Source organism: Lissotriton helveticus, chromosome 12, assembly GCF_964261635.1.
Source record: "Lissotriton helveticus chromosome 12, aLisHel1.1, whole genome shotgun sequence".
Taxonomy (NCBI): domain Eukaryota; kingdom Metazoa; phylum Chordata; class Amphibia; order Caudata; family Salamandridae; genus Lissotriton; species Lissotriton helveticus.
In genome coordinates this window covers 28,774,189-28,797,581 of record NC_136073.1, presented here as the reverse complement: position 1 = coordinate 28,797,581, position 23,393 = coordinate 28,774,189, and the positions used below count along the sequence as shown (strand labels likewise).

The 23,393-nt window shown below is 47.7% G+C and overlaps 1 protein-coding gene across 1 annotated transcript in view; it reads right to left on the bottom strand.

The window, feature by feature from the left end:
* NLGN2 (neuroligin 2) overlaps positions 1 to 21,009 on the bottom strand; it is a 498,268-nt gene extending 477,259 nt beyond the window's left edge. The window contains exon 1 of the mRNA XM_078669344.1: positions 20,911 to 21,009. The gene's annotated coding sequence lies outside the window, so the exon portion shown is untranslated. The remainder of the gene's footprint in view (positions 1 to 20,910) is intronic.
* Positions 21,010 to 23,393: the final 2,384 nt, after the last annotated feature.

The window sequence follows — 23,393 nt, the reverse complement described above, 5'->3', positions numbered from 1 at the left end:
AGGTAACTGTCCTACAGTGGGACCTCTCTCATCTTAGAGAGATCTCTCCAGTGGTCATAAGAGACAACACCCCCTCTCCCATGCCGAGCCCCACATGGCTTCATCACTGCACCACTTCTCTTCAATATCTATGTTGAATCCCAGGGGGACCGCCTTCAAGATTTTGATGTCTAGTTCCACCAATACTAGAAGGCACCCAGGTCTTTCCAGAACTGAACTCCCACAATTGTGTCACAAAAAGAAAAACTTTACATAAGAGCATTCAAGGATGGATGGATGGAGCAGGCCAGTCCGAATGCAATGTGTTGAAGACTGGATTTCCTCTTCTCATCGCAAACCAACTGGTCCATCCACCGATCTAGCTTGGATCTAAATAATCCACAGATATTGCCACAACATTGGGCAAATTCTTATGTTTCCTGTTGAATTCCAATCCTGACCTCAAAGGCCACATCCAGATGGCTGGCTAGTTGGGTCATCTCCCACTTCCACATACTCATATGGCAGGGAGCTGTTTTGGCATACTGCGAGGGCTTAAACCGCTGCTGGGCTTTTTCGACCCATCCATCAGGCAGGTTATCGTACAGGCCTCCATCTTGTCGAGACTGGACTACGCTAGCTCGCTCTATCTGGGGACAAACAAGGTGGACATTCTGAGATTGCAAAGGGTCCAAAATGCTGCAGCCAGAACTCTTCTTGGCCTGCCTAGAACTTGCTCTACAACGAGTGCTATCCGCCGGCTACACTGGCTGCCTGTGGCTAAACGAGTAGAGTTTAAGTCTCTCTGCATTGCTTTTAAATTTTTTTATTTCTCCCTGCCAAGAATTTTGGCCAATCTGCTTGTACCCTATACACCCTTCCGCCAACTTCGGTCTATGGGGCAGCATCTGGCAGTTGTTCCTCGGGTGAAGAGGGCGCGTGCTCATGGGCGTTCCTTTTGTATTTTGGCTGCCAAACTTTGGAACGCTATACCTATACACATCCGCAGTATGAATAACTGCCTGGCTTTTCGTAAGGCAATCAAAAGGTACCTTTTCTCTCCGTTGTAGGCTTCCCCCCTGTCAGTTGCTTTGCAGTTTTCTGCTTTCAGCGCTGGGACGCCCCTTCGCTGGGGCAGCTATGCGCTTTATAAAAATGTTATAACATAACATAAGGCTCACACATTGTCTCTCCTACCATGATTTGAAGGTGGTCTGCTGCTCACTCACCCATATCACATCTTTCTCACATACTTGTACGTCTCTGCTCCTCACTCTTTCACTGAGTTTCTACTTCATTTGCTAGCTATACAGCCAATCAGCAGCAAGAACAACATCACAGACTTCACAATGTATCCCCTTCCGCGATAGAACCCAGCACATCACTACTACACGAGTGATGAAAGCACTCCGTACAATCCTTTACTACTGACCGCTCCACAAGCGGCCTAAACCTTGAGGGACCTACTCCTGGTCCTCTCGCTGAAGCCCTCACCAGCCCCACTGCCACCCTCTCAGAGTCCCATCAAAAGTACAACAACACCCTACTGGACACCCTGGCCATAAACAAGCATGCTCCAGAAAACCAGAGACCCAGACCAGAAGCCATAGGCACTCAGGGACTTGAAGATCAGAATGAAAGCAAAGCAGGCATCTGTGGACCAGGGAAGCTGAGCAGACCCCTCAATCCTGGCCTCACTCACTTGGACGGTCTCCAAGAGACCTGCAAAAAGCTGAAAACCAGGGGCAGAGGCATCTAATAACAAGAAAATGCCCAAGCTTGAAGTGGTCAACAAATACATAAATCCCACATTTTATTGAACAATCGACTGTTATAAAAAAAAATGCTTAATCTACAAAATCAGCAAAACCGAATGAGTCGTAAAAGGAAATCCACAAGCCTCTAACGCCCCAACAGTCTCTGTAGGAGAAACCTTAAAATGGGGAACATTTTGGTATCACTCTCTCTCTGTCTCTCTCTCTCTCTCTACCTCTCTATCTCTCTCTCTATCTCTACCTCTCTCTCTCTCTCTCTACCTCTCTATCTCTCTCTCTCTCTATCTCTCTCTCTCTCTCTCTCTGTCTATCTATCTCTCTATCTCTACCTCTCTCTCTCTCTCTCTCTCTCTCTACCTCTCTCTCTCTCTCTCTCTCTCTACCTCTCTATTTCTCTCTCTCTCTACCTCTCTATCTCTCTCTCTCGCTCTCTATCTCTCTCTCTCTCTCTGTCTATCTATCTCTCTATCTCTACCTCTCTCTCTATATATATATATCTCTACCTCTCTCTCTCTCTCTCTCTCTCTCTACCTCTCTATTTCTCTCTCTCTCTCTCTCTCTCTATCTCTCTATATCTCTCACTCTCTCTCTCTCTCTATCTCTACCTCTCTAGCTGGCTCTCTCTATTTCTCTCTCTCTCTCTCTCTCTCTATCTCTTGACTATAAGATAAAGTCACCAGTGATTCCTAGAAACTTTCCAAAATATAACGTTTATTTTCTGTAGCTAAAATCCCCTCCCCCATTCAAAACGGAGAGGGGAGAGAGTGTGTGATTTTGTGTTTGTGTATTTGTGTGTGCATGTAAAAATCCCAGGTGAAATCCGACAGGCACTTCACCGACTAGCACCCACACTTAACTATTTATTACAGAATAATTTTTTTAAGGCAGGTATGACACCCCAAACACCCATCCCCCCCCCCAAGCTACGCCCCTGGCACCCCTCAGATTCCATGCCATTTACCGCCCTCTTTAAAAACTAATTTTTTCCTGCTTTTGCTTTTATTTTTAGTTAGCAATCTAACTCAGATCAGTAACTAAAAAGAAAGAAAAAAAAGCATGTGTAGATTTGTAGGATATGGGATTTATAGCCCTGTTTTAAATTGGAACAAACAAGACTACAAGTCCCAGAATTCAAAGGAAAAACCTGGACTGGAGCAGCACATCACACCTGGACATGGGGAACTTGACAGGTCTCTGTTTCATGAGGGAAGCCTATCAGTCCTCACTTTTTAGCCAACATCCCTTTGCATCTGGAATGTGTGGGTAATCACTCTTCAAGGAGCAGGGGCCTAAAAACCCAAGCCTGCAAAGTGGTATCAGCTGAAACTCCAGGCCTGGCCAGAGGAGTCACAGGGGTCAGCAGTGCCCTACAGAAAGGACAAGAGGGAAAAGAAGAAAAGAAAAGGCAGGGGGCTGGGGAAAGAGAGGAAAAGAAGAGGAAAAGAAGAATGGGCGAGGGAAGCGATGGTGAAGACTGAAAAGTAGGTAGAAGATGGACGAGAAGGAGGAAGATGGAAAAGGAAGAAAAAGATGAAAGAGGAAGAAGAGGAAGAAGACAGAAGAGGAGGAGGATTAGGAATATGGCAGCGGGGGAAGAAGGTGGCAAAAAAGCAGAAAGATGGAAGACGAGGAGGAAGATGGAAGAGGGGGAGGAAAATGGCAGAGGAAGAAGAGGATGGAAGAGGAAGATGGAAGAGGAGGGGGAAAGATGGGGAGTACGAGGAAGAAGATGGAAGAGGGGGAAGGAGGAGAAGAGGGGAGCACATATGAGAAGGCAGTCGATGAAAGAGTCTTGAAGGGGAGTAAGAAGATGAGGGGGCGAAGATGAGACGTGGAGGGGAGGCTGAAGGTTGTGCGAAGGGAGACGCAGAAGAGAAGGAGGGAGGAGACAAGGACCCGGAATAAATGAAGACGAGGGAGAGGCGAGCAGAGCTGGTTCCTATCAGGATCAGGAGCGAGAGGAGGCAGGGACGCACCCCAGAGGACTTGACGCATCACTGTTCAGAGCCCCCACCCCGCCCCCCACTGTACTGTACCCCGAGAACTCTGGGCAGCTTCGAACAACACTGGAAAACAAGCTGCCCCCCCCCCCCCCCCTACACACTCAACTATAGCTGCCCCTGCCTGTCACCTGCAGTCACCCCCTGGACACCCCCACCCATGACTGCACTCGGGGGAGGGGGGGCACTCACTGCCTGTGATAGAGCCCCTCCCTACTGACCCCTTGGCCTCTGCAGTCACCCCCTGCACATCCACCCCCATGACACCACGTGGGCAGGGGCATTCCCTGCCTGTCATGGGTCCACCCCCCCCACACACTGATGCCCTCTGTCTGCAGTCCACCCCCCCCCCCCCCGCCCAAGACTCCACTTGCAGGGGGGCACTCCCTGCCTCTCAGAGGCCCACCCCCTACTGACCCCTTGCCCTCTGTCTGCAGCCCCCCCCCTACCCACACAGCCCCCTCCCCAGGCCCAAGCTGGCGCGCGGGAGCTGTCACCGCTGCCGCGGCGCTGCTGACTCCTGGGATTTGAAGCGAATAAGAGGCTATTTTTGCTGCAGGTGTAAATTTATTCCAGAGATCAGCTCGGCGCGCGTGCGGCGGGGGGACGTTTCTGCTGCTCTGCCCCCCCCCCCTCCCCAGCAGTGCAAATCAACCCTCATCTGAGATTCCGATGCAGCGCCCCCACCCGCCCCTAGAATGACGCACGCGCACGCGCGATGCAAGCAAATGTATGGATGGCACAGGAAGGAACACACATCTGGTTCGATCCCCCCCTCCATAAGTCTGCTCCATATAGGGTGCGAGACTGCGTGGGAGTGTATGGCCTCTGGTGTGCGCCTACAAGGGCCATGTCTGGGGGCTGCTGCTTGCAGCTAAGTGTGAGTATCCGAGTGCTCACTTCACCTGAGCATAGGTAAGGAGCCCTCGTGGCCGAGTGTGTAAGTGGGAGTCATTCACGGATTTGCACCAGTGAGTGACACTGTCACTTGTGTGCACGCATAGAAGCCGGTAACATGTTTGCATGTATGAGCGAGGGTCGCGTGTGTCTATGTTCGAGAGTGTCCCTTGAGGCACCAGCCTCTTTGTCTGTATAAGCAAATGTCATATATGTACGTGTACATGTAAGTAGCACTTGTATTTGGGTGCATATGTTTTGGTGATTTGCACTTGCATTTGAATGTGTCAGTCAGTGGCTCTTGCGGCTGTGTGCATGCCCCTGTCGTTTTTGTCTATAAAAAAATGGGTGAAACGTGTCTGTGTATAAATGAGTGGGCACTTGTGTACCCGTGTGTGTATGTAAGTGGCACTTGAGTTTGTTTTTATTTGTGAGCAGCACTGGTTGCTGTGTATATGTATGAGTATTACTTGCATCGCAATATAAATAAGAGACCCTTGTGTCTGTGTATAAATATGTAAGTGATACTTGTGCCTGTGCAGGAGTAATACCGTGTGTGTTAAAAATAATATATATATATATATATATACATATATATATATATATATATATATATATACATATATATACATATATATATATATATATATATATATATATATAAAAAATACCCCACTAGAATAAACAAAAGTTAAAGTGACGTTATAGTTAGGTGAAAGTTAAAATTAATACATTTGAAACTACAAAGAAGACACATTCCCCAGTTCAACTGAAATGAAGTAACTGTAACTTGCACAGTCACCTTCCACAGTGATGTTATTAATTATGTAATTTTAGGTGTCACCAGTGAGTTTATCAATGAAATCATAGAACATGCCATAAGTGGTATAATATGTGAGGTCATAAACAGTGCATGGAGAGTGCACAAGTTATAGTTTCGTCATTCAACTACAACATGTGAATTTCAGTGTTTTGTTTTAGTTCAAAATGTTACATTTTAACTTACATTTTCACCTAACTATAATGTCACTTTAGCCTATGTTATTTTCTGTAACTTTCTGAGTTTCTTTTTAGTAAGTAAGGTATTTTTACCATGCGTAACTATAACATCACTTTAACCTTAGTTTTTTAATGAATTTGTAAGTTTTTTTTTAAGAAATGTAATATGCTAATACCATTCCATTCCTCGCCCGGTGGGCGCCTGACCCCCTGCGTGGGACCAAACCCGGCGCACACGGCCGTTGCCCTTGTGGGACATGGGGAGGCCACAGGACCAGCCTACGACCAGGCCCTGCCCCCAAAACCCCACAGGTGCCCAACCTTTCACCATGCACAGCATAGGGCTTGGAAGCAAGGCTGGGCCCACCACAAGGTACATCCACTGTGCTTACTTAAAAAAAAAAATCAATCATGCGGAACTCTCTTTGAAATAAGCGGGGGTCGTGCGGGCTGCCTTGATAGTCCCCTGGTGTCGCGGCAACTGAAAAAAACACATTTTTTTTTAAAATGTAGCCAGGGGTGCCTCTACCCTGCCTCCTTATACTTTTAAATATCATTTTCAGGACACCGAGCCCGAGTCCACGTGTTCTGTAGTGATGGCCGCCACATTTTTCTTTATGTTGTGGCTAACCAATCAGAGCGAGCTCCTGCAAGCCTTTTGGTAGCTTCTCACTCCCGCTGTAGCAAAGAGGCTGATGGGAAAAAAAATCCCCTTGGTCAATCTGAGTATTTGAAGTTGTGCGCCGGCAGGACTTACATAGACTCATTTGGATCCAATCGTCCAGACATCTATACATTTTAAACCTTCATTTCTCAAAAACTACTGAATGGATTTACACCAAATAAACAACGCTCACTTTCTGGGTAAAGATCTCGATTTTTGATCAATTTTATGTAAATCCGTTCAGCTGTTTTGGCTGTAGCGCTGTTAAAGAATCCTGGTGGAAATTATTTGGGAAAATTGCATTTGGGGGCCCTCTTAGTCTTGCCCCCCCCCCCACACCTGATGGCTCACTTTTAAACTTACCTCAAGGGAGCTGAGGCAGATGAACTTTTTTCTTGGAAAGTTTTGTGAAGATTTCAAAATTATTAGCAAAAGAAAAAAAACAATTCCTTATCGTAACTGGGTCTCTAATATAACTACACAGTGGCGACCTATATATATATATATATATATATATATATATATATATATATATATATATATATGTATATATATATATATATATATATATATATATATATATATATATATATATATATATATATATATATATGTATATATATATATATATGTATGTATAGCACTTTGTACAAGTGAGCCATAAATGAGAGTTGTATCTGGTGCATATGCATTGGTCAATGGCTGTGTGTGTGTAAAGGTTAGTGGTACTTGTCTCTGTATAAGTCAATGACACTCATATCTGGGTTTTAGTGAACAATATTTATGTCTGCTCGTATAGACAATGGTGTGTGTGTGTCTGTGTAAGTGGCATGTTTGTCCCAGGGTGTATGTGGGTGGCGTGTGTGAGTGTTTGAGTGTTTGCATACGTTTGTCCCACTTTTATGTGTAAATGTGAGTGACACTTGTGTCTGTGTGAATTTCTGTCACTTGTGTACCAGTATCTATATATATATTCACTGAAAAAAACATAGGTTATAGACCATATATAGTTAGGAATTAGCATTTACAAAACCTTGAAAATTCACTGAAAAAACGATAGGTTATAGACCATATATAGTTAGGAATTAGCATTTACAAAACCTTATTTTACTCACACAAAACCATTGAAATTCGCATATATAGTTAGTTGCACAGTCACCGGAGAGCCAATCCGCTTCTCCTCGCGAAGTTCCGTTACGCGTCTGGTACGCGAACCGGGGCGCTAACCGGGACGCTGTCTCAGATATATATTTTTTTGGAACGTTAATTTCTCAAAATCCACTGGAGCACATATCTTGAGACCTAGCAAAGGCACATCAGGCAAACAGTCTCTACAATTTTGCCAAGTTTCATAGAAATCCATTCAGCCGTTCGAGCTAAAAGTGAGTCCAACCGCCCTATGGAAAACTCAATGTTAAAAGCACGTTTCGGGACCCCCCTTTTTTCTCGGTCCCCGCTTGACGAAACCCCCCCAAACCTTCAGGGTACGCTAAGAAACAAAATGTGCCATTTTCCTGAATATTTCAGCCAATTCCGTATATCAACGCCAAAGTTATTCAACATAGAATTTTCAGAAATCCCTATTCAAAAAAATCCTAACTATATATACCTACTGGCGGTCGCCAGTAGGTAATATATATATATATATATATATATATATATATATATATATATATATATATATATATATATATATATATATATATATATAAAACATTTCTATGGCAAAATGAAACCCCTTATTTTGTTCCTTTTCAAATTAAATGTATTAAGTGTTACCACTTTATTCCAATCAAGATGACTTCAGGTGTGCCATACTTTTGTCATAAGTAAGACTGTTAGCGTTCTAGTTGTTCTTTAAAACACTCAGGGACATTCTGTCACTGGGCTATAGTTGGGCTACATCTGGCTGATATTTGGGCTACATTTGTTTTTTTTGTCTCTGGCGGCCATCTTTGGGCTCATTGGGCTTCATTGGGCTTCATTGGGCTACATTGGGCTACATTTGGGCTCCAACATATATATAGCCCAATGTAGCCCAATATATATTTTTCAAAGTTAATTTTCGTAAAAACCACTGGAGCATATATCTTGAGACATAGCAAAGGCACATCGGGCTACCAGTCCCTACAATTTTGCCAAGTTTCGTGGAAATCCATTCAGCCGTTCGAGCTAAAAGTGAGTCCAACCGCCCTATGGAAAACTCAATGTTAAAAACACGTTTTGGGACCCCCCTTTTTTCTCGGCCCCCGCTTGACGAAACCCCCCCAAATTTTCAGGGGCTGCTCAGAAACAAAATGTTCCATTTTCCAGAAAATTTCAGCCAATTCCGTCCCCAAACGCCAAAGTTATTCAACATAGAATTTTCAAAAATCCCATAGGAAAAAAATCCTAACTATATATACCTACTGGCGACCGCCAGTAGGTAATATATATATATATATATATATATATATATATATATATATATATACATACACATATATGTGTGTGTTACTGGTACACACACAAGTGACACTAATTCACACAGACACAAGTATCACATTTACACACACACATATATATTTATGTGTGTATATATATATATATCTGTTTATAAGTGTATGACACTGGTGCATACGTGAGCATCACTGTTGTCTATTTTTTAATTGTCTGGCACTTATGTCTGTTTGCACACGTGAGTTGCACTCACATCTGTGTGTATAAGTGAATGGTACTTGTGTCAGTGTTTTTAAATCAGTGGCACTTGTCTCCAAGTGTAAGAGAGCAGCACTCGTGTCTGTGAATATAAGTGAGTGGCACCGGTGTCTGTACCAGAGGTAGGTATGCCTCTTAGCATAAGTGTGTGGTACTTGTTTATACGTGGGCAGCTTGTGCCTGTGTTTATAGGTGAGACACATTTGTACCTGTGTCTACAAGTGACACGTGTGCCTGTGTATGTGTGAGTATGACTTGCATACAGGTGAGGGACGCATACGCCTGTGTGTACAATGAACCCCCATGTGTGTGTGTGTTAAAGTGAGTGCAGCTCGTGTGAGTGACACTTGAATGACACTGTGTCTGTGTATAGAAGAAACACGTCACCTGTGTGTTTAAGTGGGTGGTGCTTGTGTGCACGTGGATGGCACTTGCATATGCTGATAGAACTGAGTAGCGTACAGCTGTAAGCTAGTGACATGTCTGCTGGTATACTCAGCAACATATGTAACTGCAACATATCTGTGTGTGTGTAAATAACCATATGTGTTAGTGATAATTGTTTTTTTTCTATATAGATGGAGTGTACTGTCTGTGTTTGTCAGTGAGTAGTCTGCTACTGTGAGAGGAGAGCATGTGTGCACATGTGTGCACGTGCACGTGCATGTATATGTGCATATCATTTTTGTGCATGATGTCTATGTGTTTGTGCATATTGTGTGCACGCGCATGCATGTAAATCCAAGATCTGGCCTGACTGTCTGTATGAGAGCGATGAACAGACAATAGTCTTCTTGGCTGCTTGCAACAATGACTGGAGTACTTTGTGTGAGAGAGACCCTTCTGTGAGAGAGACCCCTGTGTGAGAGAGACACCTGTGTGAGAGAGACCCTTGTGTGAGAGAGACCATTGAGTAAAGGGAGAGACCCTTGTGTGAAAGAGACCCTTGTGTGAGAGAGACTCTTGAGTGAATGGAGAGACCCTTGTGTGAAAGAGACCCTTGTGTGAGAGAGACCCTTGTGTGAAAGAGACCCTTCTGTGAGAGAGACCCCTGTGTGAGAGAGACACCTGTGTGAGAGAGACCCTTGTGTGAGAGAGACCATTGAGTAAAGGGAGAGACCCTTGTGTGAAAGAGACCCTTGTGTGAGAGAGACTCTTGAGTGAATGGAGAGACCCTTGTGTGAAAGAGACCCTTGTGTGAGAGAGACCCTTGTGTGAAAGAGACCCTTCTGTGAGAGAGACCCCTGTGTGAGAGAGACACCTGTGTGAGAGAGACCCTTGTGTGAGAGAGACCATTGAGTAAAGGGAGAGACCCTTGTGTGAAAGAGACCCTTGTGTGAGAGAGACTCTTGAGTGAATGGAGAGACCCTTGTGTGAAAGAGACCCTTGTGTGAGAGAGACCCTTGTGTGAAAGAGACCCTTCTGTGAGAGAGACCCCTGTGTGAGAGAGACACCTGTGTGAGAGAGACCCTTGTGTGAGAGAGACCATTGAGTAAAGGGAGAGACCCTTCTGTGAAAGAGACCCTTGTGTGAGAGAGACTCTTGAGTGAATGGAGAGACCCTTGTGTGAAAGAGACCCTTGTGTGAGAGAGACCCTTGTGTGAAAGAGACCCTTCTGTGAGAGAGACCCCTGTGTGAGAGAGACACCTGTGTGAGAGAGACCCTTGTGTGAGAGAGACCATTGAGTAAAGGGAGAGACCCTTGTGTGAAAGAGACCATTGTGTGAGAGAGACTCTTGAGTGAATGGAGAGACCCTTGTGTGAAAGAGACCCTTGTGTGAGAGAGACCCTTGTGTGAGAGAGACCCTTGTGTGCGAGAGACCCCTGTGTGAGAGAAACCCTTGTGTGAGACTGACCCTTGTGTGAAAGAGACCCTTGTGTGAGAGGGACCCCTGTGTGAGAGAGACCCCTGTGTGAGAGAGAACCTTGAGTAAAGAGAGAGACCCTTGTGTGAAAGAGACCCTTGTGTGAGAGAGACCCTTGAGTGAGAGAGACCCTTGTGTGAAAGAGACCCTTGTGTGAGAGAGACCCTTGTTTGCGAGAGACCCTTGTGTGAGAGAGACCCTTGAGTGAAGGGAGAGACCCTTGTGTAAAAGAGACCCTTGAGTGAAAGAGACCCTTATGTGAAAGAGACCCTTGTGTGCAAGAGACCTTTGTGTGAGAGGGACCCTTATGTGCGCGAGACCCCTGTGTGAAAGAGACCCTTGTGTGAAAGAGACCCTTGTGTGAGAGAGACCCTTGTTTGAGAGAGACTCTTGTGTGAGAGAGACCCTTGAGTGAAGGGAGAGACCCTTGTGTGAAAGAGACCCTTGTGTGAGAGAGACGCTTGTGTGCGCGAGAGACCCTTGTGAGAGAGCCCCTTGTGTGAGAGAGACCCTTGTGTGGGAGAGACCCTTTTGTGAGAGAGACCCTTGTGTGAGAGACCCTTATGTGAAAGAGACCCTTGAGTGAGAGAGACCCCTGTGTGAGAGAGACCCTTGTGTGAGAGAGACCCTTGAGTAAAAGGAGAGACCCTTGTGTGAAAGAAACCCTTGTGTGAGAGAGACGCTTGTGTGCGCGAGAGACCCTTGTGAGAGAGACCCTTGTGTGAGAGAGACCCTTGTGTGAGAGAGACCCCTGTGTGAGAGAGACCCTTGTGTGAGAGAGACCCTTGAGTAAAAGGAAAGACCCTTGTGTGAAAGAGACCCTTGTGTGAGAGAGACCCTTGTGTGAGAGAGACGCTTGTGTGCACGAGAGACCCTTGTGAGAGAGACCCTTGTGTGAGAGAGACCCTTGTGTGGGAGAGACCCTTGTGTGAGAGAGACCCTTGAGTGAGAGAGACCCCTGTGTGAGAAAGACCCTTATGTGAAAGAGACCCTTGAGTGAGAGAGACCCCTGTGTGAGAGAGACCCTTGTGTGAGAGAGACCCTTGAGTAAAAGGAGAGACCCTTGTGTGAGAGAGACCCTTGTGTGAGAGACACCCTTGAGTGAATGGAGAGACCCTTGTGTGAAAGAGACCCTTGTGTGAGAGAGACCCTTGTGTGAGAGAGACCCTTGTGTGAGAGAGACCCTTGTGTGAAAGAGACCCTTGTGTGAGAGAGACCCTTGTTTGAGAGAGACCCTTGTGTGAGAGAGACCCTTGAGTGAAGGGAGAGACCCTTGAGTGAAGGGAGAGTCCCTTGTGTGAGAGAGACCCTTGAATGAATGGAGAGACCCTTGTGTGAGAGAGACCCTTGTGTGAGAGAGACCCTTGAGTAAAGGGAGAGACCCTTGTGTGAAAGAGACCCTTGTGTGAGAGAGACGCTTGTGTGTGCGGGAGACCCTTGTGAGAGAGACCCTTATGAGAGAGACCCTTGTGTGAGAGAGACCCTTGTGTGGGAGAGACCCTTGTGTGAGAGAGACCCTTGAGTGAGAGAGACCCCTGTGTGAGAAAGACCCTTATGTGAAAGACACCCTTGAGTGAGAGAGACCCCTGTGTGAGAGAGACCCTTGTGTGAGAGAGGCCCTTGAGTGAATGGAGAGACCCTTGTGTGAAAGAGACCCTTGTGTGAGAGAGACCCTTGTGTGAGAGAGACCCTTGTGTGAGAGAGAACCTTGTGTGAAAGAGATCCTTGTGTGAGAGAGACCCTTGAGTGAAGGGAGAGATCCTTGAATGAATGGAGAGACCTTTATGTGAAAGAAACCCTTGTGTGAGGGAGACCCTTGTGTGAGAGAGACCCTTGTTTGAGAGAGACCCTTGTGTGAGAGAGACCCTTGAGTGAAGGGAGAGACCCTTGAGTGAAGGGAGAGACCCTTGTGTGAGAGAGACCCTTGTGTGAGAGAGACCCTTGAATGAATGGAGAGACCCTTATGTGAAAGAGACCCTTGTGTGAGAGAGACGCTTGTGTGCGCGAGAGACCCTTATGAGAGAGACCCTTGTGTGAGAGAGACCCTTGTGTGAGAGAGAGGCTTGTGTGCGCGAGAGACCCTTGTGAGAGAGACCCTTATGTGAAAGAGACCCTTGAGTGAGAGAGACCCCTGTGTGAGAGAGACCCTTGTGTGAGAGAGACCCTTGAGTAAAAGGAGAGACCCTTGTGTGAGAGAGACCCTTGTGTGAGAGACACCCTTGAGTGAATGGAGAGACCCTTGTGTGAAAGAGACCCTTGTGTGAGAGAGACCCTTGTGTGAGAGAGACCCTTGTGTGAGAGAGACCCTTGTGTGAAAGAGACCCTTGTGTGAGAGAGACCCTTGTTTGAGAGAGACCCTTGTGTGAGAGAGACCCTTGAGTGAAGGGAGAGACCCTTGAGTGAAGGGAGAGTCCCTTGTGTGAGAGAGACCCTTGAATGAATGGAGAGACCCTTGTGTGAGAGAGACCCTTGTGTGAGAGAGACCCTTGAGTAAAGGGAGAGACCCTTGTGTGAAAGAGACCCTTGTGTGAGAGAGACGCTTGTGTGTGCGGGAGACCCTTGTGAGAGAGACCCTTGTGAGAGAGACCCTTGTGTGAGAGAGACCCTTGTGTGGGAGAGACCCTTGTGTGAGAGAGACCCTTGAGTGAGAGAGACCCCTGTGTGAGAAAGACCCTTATGTGAAAGACACCCTTGAGTGAGAGAGACCCCTGTGTGAGAGAGACCCTTGTGTGAGAGAGGCCCTTGAGTGAATGGAGAGACCCTTGTGTGAAAGAGACCCTTGTGTGAGAGAGACCCTTGTGTGAGAGAGACCCTTGTGTGAGAGAGAACCTTGTGTGAAAGAGATCCTTGTGTGAGAGAGACCCTTGAGTGAAGGGAGAGACCCTTGAGTGAAGGGAGAGACCCTTGTGTGAGAGAGATCCTTGAATGAATGGAGAGACCTTTATGTGAAAGAAACCCTTGTGTGAGGGAGACCCTTGTGTGAGAGAGACCCTTGTTTGAGAGAGACCCTTGTGTGAGAGAGACCCTTGAGTGAAGGGAGAGACCCTTGAGTGAAGGGAGAGACCCTTGTGTGAGAGAGACCCTTGTGTGAGAGAGACCCTTGAATGAATGGAGAGACCCTTATGTGAAAGAGACCCTTGTGTGAGAGAGACGCTTGTGTGCGCGAGAGACCCTTATGAGAGAGACCCTTGTGTGAGAGAGACCCTTGTGTGAGAGAGAGGCTTGTGTGCGCGAGAGACCCTTGTGAGAGAGACCCTTGTGTGAGAGAGACCCTTGTGTGAGAGAGACCCTTGAGTGAGAGAGACCCCTGTGTGAGAGAGACCCTTGTGTGAGAGAGACCCTTGAGTGAAGGGAGAGACCCTTGAGTGAAGGGAGAGACCCTTGTGTGAGAGAGACCCTTGTGTGAGAGAGACCCTTGAATGAATGGAGAGACCCTTATGTGAAAGAGACCCTTGTGTGAGAGAGACCCTTGTGTGAGAGAGACGCTTGTGTGCGCGAGAGACCCTTATGAGAGAGACCCTTGTGTGAGAGAGACCCTTGTGTGAGAGAGACGCTTGTGTGCGCGAGAGACCCTTGTGAGAGAGACCCTTGTGTGAGAGAGACCCTTGTGTGAGAGAGACCCTTGAGTGAGAGAGACCCCTGTGTGAGAGAGACCCTTGTGTGAGAGAGACCCTTGAGTGAAGGGAGAGACCCTTGTGTGAAATAGAATTGTGTGACCAGTATCTATATAGAAGTGAGTAATGATGTCTGTGTGTTTTATTGTCATTGGACAGTGGGCCTGCGTGTGTTTATGAACAGTGTATGTGTTTGTATGTACTTGTGACTGAGTGAGGCGTGTGTCTGAATCTGTTTGTTGCTGGTTTCTTCAAAGGTTCTCGGATGTGGAGTTTGATACGTGCTTGTGAATGCTGACTGTGTGTTTGTATGCCTGTGTGTGCACTGCGTGTATCTGACTGTCAGTTCATTGTGTATCTGAACAAACTTGCAAATTAAGCATGTTACTGTACCTGCTTGTGAACAGTGTGTATGTGTCTGTGTGTGCTTCTGAGCAGTGTCTCATGTGAGTGTGTAACATGTATGTCTGTAGGCGCTAGTGACCGGATTGTATCTATAATGACATTATTGGTGCTAATTAGCACTTGTGTGGTGCACAACGTGCGCTTTTTTTTGCATGTGGATGGGTTGTGTATCTATATGTGCTTGTGGGTCATCAGTGCATTGATATATTTGTGTTAATGCTGTGTGCATGTGTGAACGGTGTTTGTCTCTGTTTATTTTGGGGTTGCATCAACAAAGAAGGGGGAGAAGGAGGTTAAACCAAACCAGGTCGGCCTCCAGTCTATGTACGAAATACAGGGACCTTATGTCAAAGGTCCAGAGACCTGGTGGGTATGCTTATGGTTACTGCTTACTAAGTCAGTGTGTACCATAATTTGTGTGTGAGAAAGAAAAATTTCTTTCTAGAGTCCCCTCACTCACCGGGGTTGCCCCACGGTGACATGCTTCATCATTGGGGCCATCCCAGTTCTCTACGAAAAGGGGCGTGCTGCGACAAGGCGACTACGCTGGAGCACTAGTTTTGTGAGATGACTATGTGTGGTGCAAGTGTGATGATGGTGGAGTGGGTGTGAGATTAAAAATACCGTGCTAGTGGGCCTCAACAATTTATTTCGCTCCTAGTGTGGTATAAAAATTAAAAAGGGGTAACACTGTGTACTAACTTTTACTGAGCTAGATCAGTGTTCAGGTCAACATGTTTCAAGCTCCCCTAAGCTTTTCTTCAGGACCATACAGGGTCCAGCCCTGTATTGCCACTCCTATTTTCTAATGAAAAAAGTGTTGCTAAAGAAATATATACATATATGTGTGACAATCTACGCTGTTATTAATAAACATGCGTGCTGTACATACGTTCTGTATTTCACTGCGTTTTATAAAAGAGTGTATGGTTACACCCCATGGTCTTAGGCGAGGGCAGGAACGCCTCGTGGAAACGTTGTTCCTATTGGCAGACCCGCTCGGTACTACCTGGTTGCTTCCTCACCCGACCGCATACAACGTTTCCACGAGGCGTTCCTGCCCTCGCCTAAGACCATGGGGTGTAACCATACACTCTTTTATAAAACGCAGTGAAATACAGAACGTATGTACAGCACGCATGTTTATTAATAACAGCGTAGATTGTCACACATATATGTATATATTTCTTTAGCAACACTTTTTTCATTAGAAAATAGGAGTGGCAATACAGGGCTGGACCCTGTATGGTCCTGAAGAAAAGCTTAGGGGAGCTTGAAACATGTTGACCTGAACACTGATCTAGCTCAGTAAAAGTTAGTACACAGTGTTACCCCTTTTTAATTTTTATACCACACTAGGAGCGAAATAAATTGTTGAGGCCCACTAGCACGGTATTTTTAATCTCACACCCACTCCACCATCATCACACTTGCACCACACATAGTCATCTCACAAAACTAGTGCTCCAGCGTAGTCGCCTTGTCGCAGCACGCCCCTTTTCGTAGAGAACTGGGATGGCCCCAATGATGAAGCATGTCACCGTGGGGCAACCCCGGTGAGTGAGGGGACTCTAGAAAGAAATTTTTCTTTCTCACACACAAATTATGGTACACACTGACTTAGTAAGCAGTAACCATAAGCATACCCACCAGGTCTCTGGACCTTTGACATAAGGTCCCTGTATTTCGTACATATTTTGGGGTTGGCCTATGTTTTTCTGAGCGGTGTATATTTGTGGATGTGTGTGATAGGTGCATTAAGATGTCATTGTAAATAGTGTTCGTATTTGTGTGTGTTTATTCCTCCAAGTGCACATGAGTGGTAGTTGTAAATGCACGTGATTGTAGTATGTCTGCCTGTAGTTGTACTAATGTCTTTTTGCGTCTGCCTGCTCTGGTATAGCGATTGTGACTGTGTGTGATGGTCAATAGTACATATACGACTGTATATGCTTGTCAATGTGTCTATGCATGTATGTGCGTGTGAGTGATGCTGGTGTATGTGATTATGACTGTTGCATGCACTTGTGACTGACATGCATGTGAGTGGTGTATATGGGTTTCTATGTGATGTGAATGGGGTATATTTCAGTATCTATTTGCTTTGATCGGTGAGTGTCTTTGAGTGTTTTGGAATGGGGTGTGTATCTTCAAGTGCTTGTGAGTTATGTGGCTTGTAAGTGCTTGTGAGTGGTGTGTGTCCCCGCATATGCTTTTTAGTTGTAGGTGTCGGTCTGTATGTGCTTTTGAATTGTATATTTCTGGATGCTTATTAGTGATTTGTGTGTCTCTATCTGCCTGTGAAGAGTATGTATGTGTGTGAGTGTGTGTGCGTTCGTGTGTGCGTGAATTCACGCTGCACGCATCCATAGGTGATTGTTGGCCTTGTGTTTGTATCTATGTGTTTGTTACCGGTGCAGTGTGTGCCTGTATATACAAGCATGTGGTGTGCACCTGATTGCATTTCCAAGAGTTGTGTGTATGTGTGCTTGTGACTTGGTGTCTACTGTGTTTACATTTTGTGAATGATGCGGGTGCGCCTGTAAAGCCCTGTGAGTGGTGCCTGCGCCTATATCTGCTTGTGACTTTGGTCCACATGCCTGTATGTAATTGGGTCAATGTTTTATCGTCGAGTGTGTGAAATATATTTATATCTGTACGTGCTTGTGAATTGGATGTGTTTTTGTGAATGCTATGTGTGTCTATTTTTGCTAGTAAGTTGTTTGTGTTTAATGTATGTGGTTATGGGTTGAATGTGTGTGCAACTCCCCAAACACACTGTCATTATATGTGAGCCTGTATATATATGCCTGTGGGTCATATGTATGTAGAATTGTGGGAGTAGTTTGTGCCTGTGCTGTATCTGTATGCGCTTATAAGTGATGCGTGCGGAAATGTGCTTGTGAGAGGTTTGTGAGTCTGTGTGGTTTAAATCTGCCGGTGTAGAGTGTGTCGACATGTCTATAGGTGATGTCTGTATCTGCACCCTCTGTATGAGCTGAGAGTGGAGTGTGATCGGCCTTGTGGTTGGTGTGTTTCCGCATGCGCCTGTGATTGATGTCTGTTTACGTGTGTGTGTGTGTGTGTGTGTGCACGCTAGTGGTGTATGATTTTACGTCTGCCTGTAGGTGATTTGTATATATGTGCATGTTTCTTACAGTGTGTGTCGTTGTGTTTTTAGTGGTCTTTATGTATGTGTTGTGTTTGTGAGTGGTGGGTCTCTCTTTCTGCCTTTATATGGTCTGTATGTGTTTGTGTGTGTTCGTATGTGTTTTCGAAAGGTATCTTTAGTGCCTGTGGATGCATGAGAATAGACAGTGCCTGTATGTGTGCGTTTGGAGCATGTGTGTGTGCGAGAGGTGTGTGAGTGGTACATGTATCTGCTAGCGGTGTGCTCGCGTGTCCCTGGGAGTGATGGTTGCCTGTCAGATGCAGCTGTGTGTGCTCTTGGGCGCTGTTTGTGGCTGCGTGTATGTGTGAGTGGTGTGTAGCTAGCTGTGTTTGCTTGTGGGTGTCTGCTGCAGCAGGTCTATGTGCTTATGAGCAGTGTTGGTGAGCAGTGTGTGTCTTGTGTTTGCTAGTGGTGTGTGTGTATCTGCTAGCGGTGTGCTCGCGTGTCCCTGGGAGTGATGGTTGCCTGTCAGATGCAGCTGTGTGTGCTCTTGGGCGCTGTTTGTGGCTGCGTGTATGTGTGAGTGGTGTGTAGCTAGCTGTGTTTGCTTGTGGGTGTCTGCTGCAGCAGGTCTATGTGCTTATGAGCAGTGTTGGTGAGCAGTGTGTGTCTTGTGTTTGCTAGTGGTGTGTGTGTATCTGCTAGCGGTGTGCTCGCGTGTCCCTGGGAGTGATGGTTGCCTGTCAGATGCAGCTGTGTGTGCTCTTGGGCGCTGTTTGTGGCTGCGTGTATGTGTGAGTGGTGTGTAGCTAGCTGTATTTGCGTGGTGTGGGTGTCTGCTGCAGCAGGTCTATGTGCTTATGAGCAGTGTTGGTGAGCAGTGTGTGTCTTGTGTTTGCTAGTGGTGTGTGTGTATCTGCTAGCGGTGTGCTCGCGTGTCCCTGGGAGTGAAGGTTGGCTGTCAGATGCAGCTGTGTGTGCTCTTGGGCGCTGTTTGTGGCTGCGTGTATGTGTGAGTGGTGTGTAGCTAGCTGTATTTGCGTGGTGTGGGTGTCTGCTGCAGCAGGTCTATGTGCTTATGAGCAGTGTTGGTGAGCAGTGTGTGTCTTGTGTTTGCCAGTGGTGTGTGTGTATCTGCTAGCGGTGTGCTTGCGTGTCCCTGGGAGTTATGGTTGCCTGTCAGATGCAGCTGTGTGTGCTCTTGGGCGCTGTTTGTGGCTGCGTGTATGTGTGAGTGGTGTGTAGCTAGCTGTGTTTGCTTGTGGGTGTCTGCTGCAGCAGGTCTATGTGCTTATGAGCAGTGTTGGTGAGCAGTGTGTGTCTTGTGTTTGCTAGTGGTGTGTGTGTATCTGCTAGCGGTGTGCTTGCGTGTCCCTGGGAGTTATGGTTGCCTGTCAGATGCAGCTGTGTGTGCTCTTGGGCGCTGTTTGTGGCTGCGTGTATGTGTGAGTGGTGTGTAGCTAGCTGTGTTTGCTTGTGGGTGTCTGCTGCAGCAGGTCTATGTGCTTATGAGCAGTGTTGGTGAGCAGTGTGTGTCTTGTGTTTGCCAGTGGTGTGTGTGTATCTGCTAGCGGTGTGCTTGCGTGTCCCTGGGAGTTATGGTTGCCTGTCAGATGCAGCTGTGTGTGCTCTTGGGCGCTGTTTGTGGCTGCGTGTATGTGTGAGTGGTGTGTAGCTAGCTGTGTTTGCTTGTGGGTGTCTGCTGCAGCAGGTCTATGTGCTTATGAGCAGTGTTGGTGAGCAGTGTGTGTCTTGTGTTTGCTAGTGGTGTGTGTGTATCTGTGAGTGGTGTGCTTGCGTGTCCCTGGGAGTGATGGTTGGCTGTCAGATGCAGCTGTGTGTGCTCTTGGGCGCTGTGTGTGGCTGCATGTATGTGTGAGTGGTGTGTAGCTAGCTGTGTTTGCTTGTGGGTTTCTGCTGCAGCAGATCTATGTGCTTGTGAGCAGTGTTGGTGAGTTGTGTGTGTCTTGTGTTTGCTAGTGGTGTGTGTGTATCTGCTAGCGGTGTGCTTGCGTGTCCCTGGGAGTTATGGTTGCCTGTCAGATGCAGCTGTGTGTGCTCTTGGGCGCTGTGTGTGGCTGCGTGTATGTGTGAGTGTTGTATAGCTAGCTGAGTTTGCTTGTGGGTGTCTGCTGCAGCAGATCTATGTGCTTGTGGGCAGGGTTGGTGAGTCGTGTGTGTCTTGTGTTTGCTAGTGGTGTGTGTGTATCTGTGAGTGGTGTGCTTGCGTGTCCCTGGGAGTTATGGTTGCCTGTCAGATGCAGCTGTGTGTGCTCTTGGGCGCTGTGTGTGGCTGCGTGTATGTGTGAGTGTTGTGTAGCTAGCTGTGTTTGCTTGTGGGTGTCTGCTGCAGCAGATCTATGGGCTTGTGAGCAGTGTTGGTGAGTCGTGTGTGTCTTGTGTTTGCCAGTGGTGTGTGTTTGTGAGAGATGGGGCTGAGCATTGCACCTGTGATTGGTATGCAAAGAGCTATGCGATGTATTTGCAGTTCATGGCCGTTCCTGAATGTCTGCAACCAATAGCCTTTTTTAAAAGAATTCAAGACACCTCGCGTTAGTAACCACAGTGCTTTGAAGTAAGAAAACACTTAGCGCTATACAAACAAATCAAAATTAAAAATGGAAAATATACCAAGACGTGCAACGACCCCCAAACCAAGGAAAGGGAAAGGCACAGAAATGGGGGAAGGGAGCACTAGCTGCATATTAAAAGGCACCCCTGAACATAAATGCATGAGAGGTGGGGTGGGGGGCACAGATGAGGCTGCTGATGCCCCCCCCCCCCCCCCCAGGAATGGTCCCTGGCTGAGACTCGCGCATCCCTCCGAGCCGAGGTCTGCTCCCAGCCTGGTGGTACCCAGGCGCGCGCCGCCTCCCTCCCTGCATCCCAGCCTCCGACATTTACCTCTCGAGCATCCGTCGACGGCAGCTCCGGGCGAGGATTACACGCAAAATGGACAAGAGAGGACGGGTGGGAGGAGAGACGCGGGTCCGAGGCAGGGTGCTGGCGGTGGGTGCTTCGACGCTCCCCTCTCACGGCGACATCTCAGGCCGGTGGGCCGGGGTGGGCGCAGCCGAGGCGGACAGACAGACATCCAAGCAGCCCCGAACCAATCCGGCATTCCTGGCGTGCAGCGAGCCTTCACCGGGGACGGGCTCCCCCAAAGCCCCTCATCTCTGTCGCCGACACCGCCGCGACATGGGGGATACACAATCACGCACAATCCGTCCGCCGGGCGTGGGAATTATACAGATATATATATATTCTTCAGTGTCACCATAACCAGAGTCGATACCGCAAAAAAATAAAAAAAATAAAATGAAACCCAAAAAAATCTTCCTCCTCCGCCGGGGCCAATCAGACGACGAGATCCCAAGATCCTCTCAAACAGGTGGGAAAAGAAGGGGAGAAAAAATCAGGGATCTTGCGGGAGCGACTTGGGAATGTGGAAAAGAGGGCGCCGGAGGAGGCGAGGCTGAGGCGTCATTGCTCGCCGGCGGGGGCTCGGGGGCCAGGCAGCATCTGACGAGGAGGTGGGGGCTGCTATCGGCGAGCGGGGGGGCGCTGCGGCCCTCTGCGACCCTCCATCACCGGTCCATCTCTCCGGGTCCCCCGCAAGAGAGGTGCGCTCGCCGTCTCCCCCTCTTTTTTTCCGCCGAGCCGACAAGGATGGAGTCGGTTTCGCGTCGGCGCCCCCCCACCACCTTACTCACTCACTCCCACTGCCCTCCCACCCGCAGACCCCGCATCACACAGTGACGACATGCAGCCGAGGCCCTTTAAAGCGCCAGCGCCCCGGAAAGACGTGCCATTCCCCAATTATTACGAATTCACGTTTTATTCGGCCTCCCTGTCGACTTGGGTCCCTGCCAGAGCGTATTCTTGGATGTGCCCTTCCCAACGGGGAATAACAACACAGAGCTGCTTTAATTCTCTTTGCTGCCGCAGCTCCTGCAACGTATGGAATGTCAAGAAGGCGTTTTACATATAGCGCTTAATACCACAGCGCCGCGGTTTCGTAACTATTCAAATAGCATTCTTTACTGTTAACCGATTTTCCTCATTTTATCAACTTTGGAAAGGTGAAAGGCGGAGTCCACCGTGTTGGGTTGTGAAGGTGGAGCCAGCAGGCTGCATAGATACAGCTGGAGCAGGTGCATTAACCCAGCGAGTTATCTTACATCCCACGCATTGCTCAGAAGTGATTTGTTTTGAACTGCCTTGTGTGTGTGTTTGGGGGGGGGGGCGCATGCCCCATGCAAAAAGAACTATTGATGGACAGAATGCAGAACAATGTCATACATTCACCCCAGTAAAGAGATCTGGGCCTAAATCCATCGTTTTTTTGCTCACCATGCCATTCCAGTTTGGACCCAGCCATATGCAAATCAGTCTTGACCCTGTGCCTCACGGGAACAATCCAGCCCGAACTGCCAGGCCAGGTCCTCCCAGGACTGGAATCAAGCATCCTAGGGCTGGTTTCGGGGTTTCGCCTCTCTTCAGCCAGGAGTGCACATGTCCCACCCATTAACCGGTAAAAGTGCACTCCCCCCCACACATACCACTGCCCCCCTGTCAGCCTGTGGCTTCCTTCCCCTTTTCCAGCCCCCTTTGTCCCCCATGCCTCAACATGCCGTCTCCCCCATGCCTGTGGAGGGCGCTGGCTGTCGGGGGTGTGCTGGGGCTGGGCACGGTTGTGCCACACTGCTGCCACCCACTTTCACCACAGTGTGCACGTGCCACTGTTGCCCCTGAGGGAATCTCTGTCCGCAGGTTGCAGTCCTGCTGCAGAGGGGGCCTGGGAGACCCCCACGATGGCTCAGTCCCATACCCACCCCCTCCTCGTCAAACGCACACGCTTTCAATGATGCATGAGCAAAAAACAACGATGCATAATTCACAAGTGCTTATGTTTTTATATGGCTGCTGCCTGGACCGGTTGTTGCTCACTGCCAACAGCCGAGCCCCCGGCTGCCTTCTGTCTTATGTGTACTGTGGAACGTCACCGTGTCAAGTTGTCATGCACTATACCATGACATAGCATGGCATAATTGGTTTGCTATGGAGTGATAACATGTTCTCTTATGTTATACACAGGGCCACTGGAAGTATGCGGCAGGAGATGACCAAATTATGCAACGGCATTGACTAAATAATGCTGCCAAACAGTAGGGGTGGGTGGAATTCGCGTAGTCGCGCTACGCACAGCTCCGCGAAACGGTAAAAAAATCTCTGCGAGCGCGCAAAAGTTACACAAACACACGTAATTGCTTTTTCCGTCCGTTTGCGATGCTTTTTTCCTGTTCGCGAACGCTGTTTACGTGCTTGGGGAGAAATATCTTGTGAACACGCATTTTGAAAGCGCGAACAAGCATAAAATTCAGCGA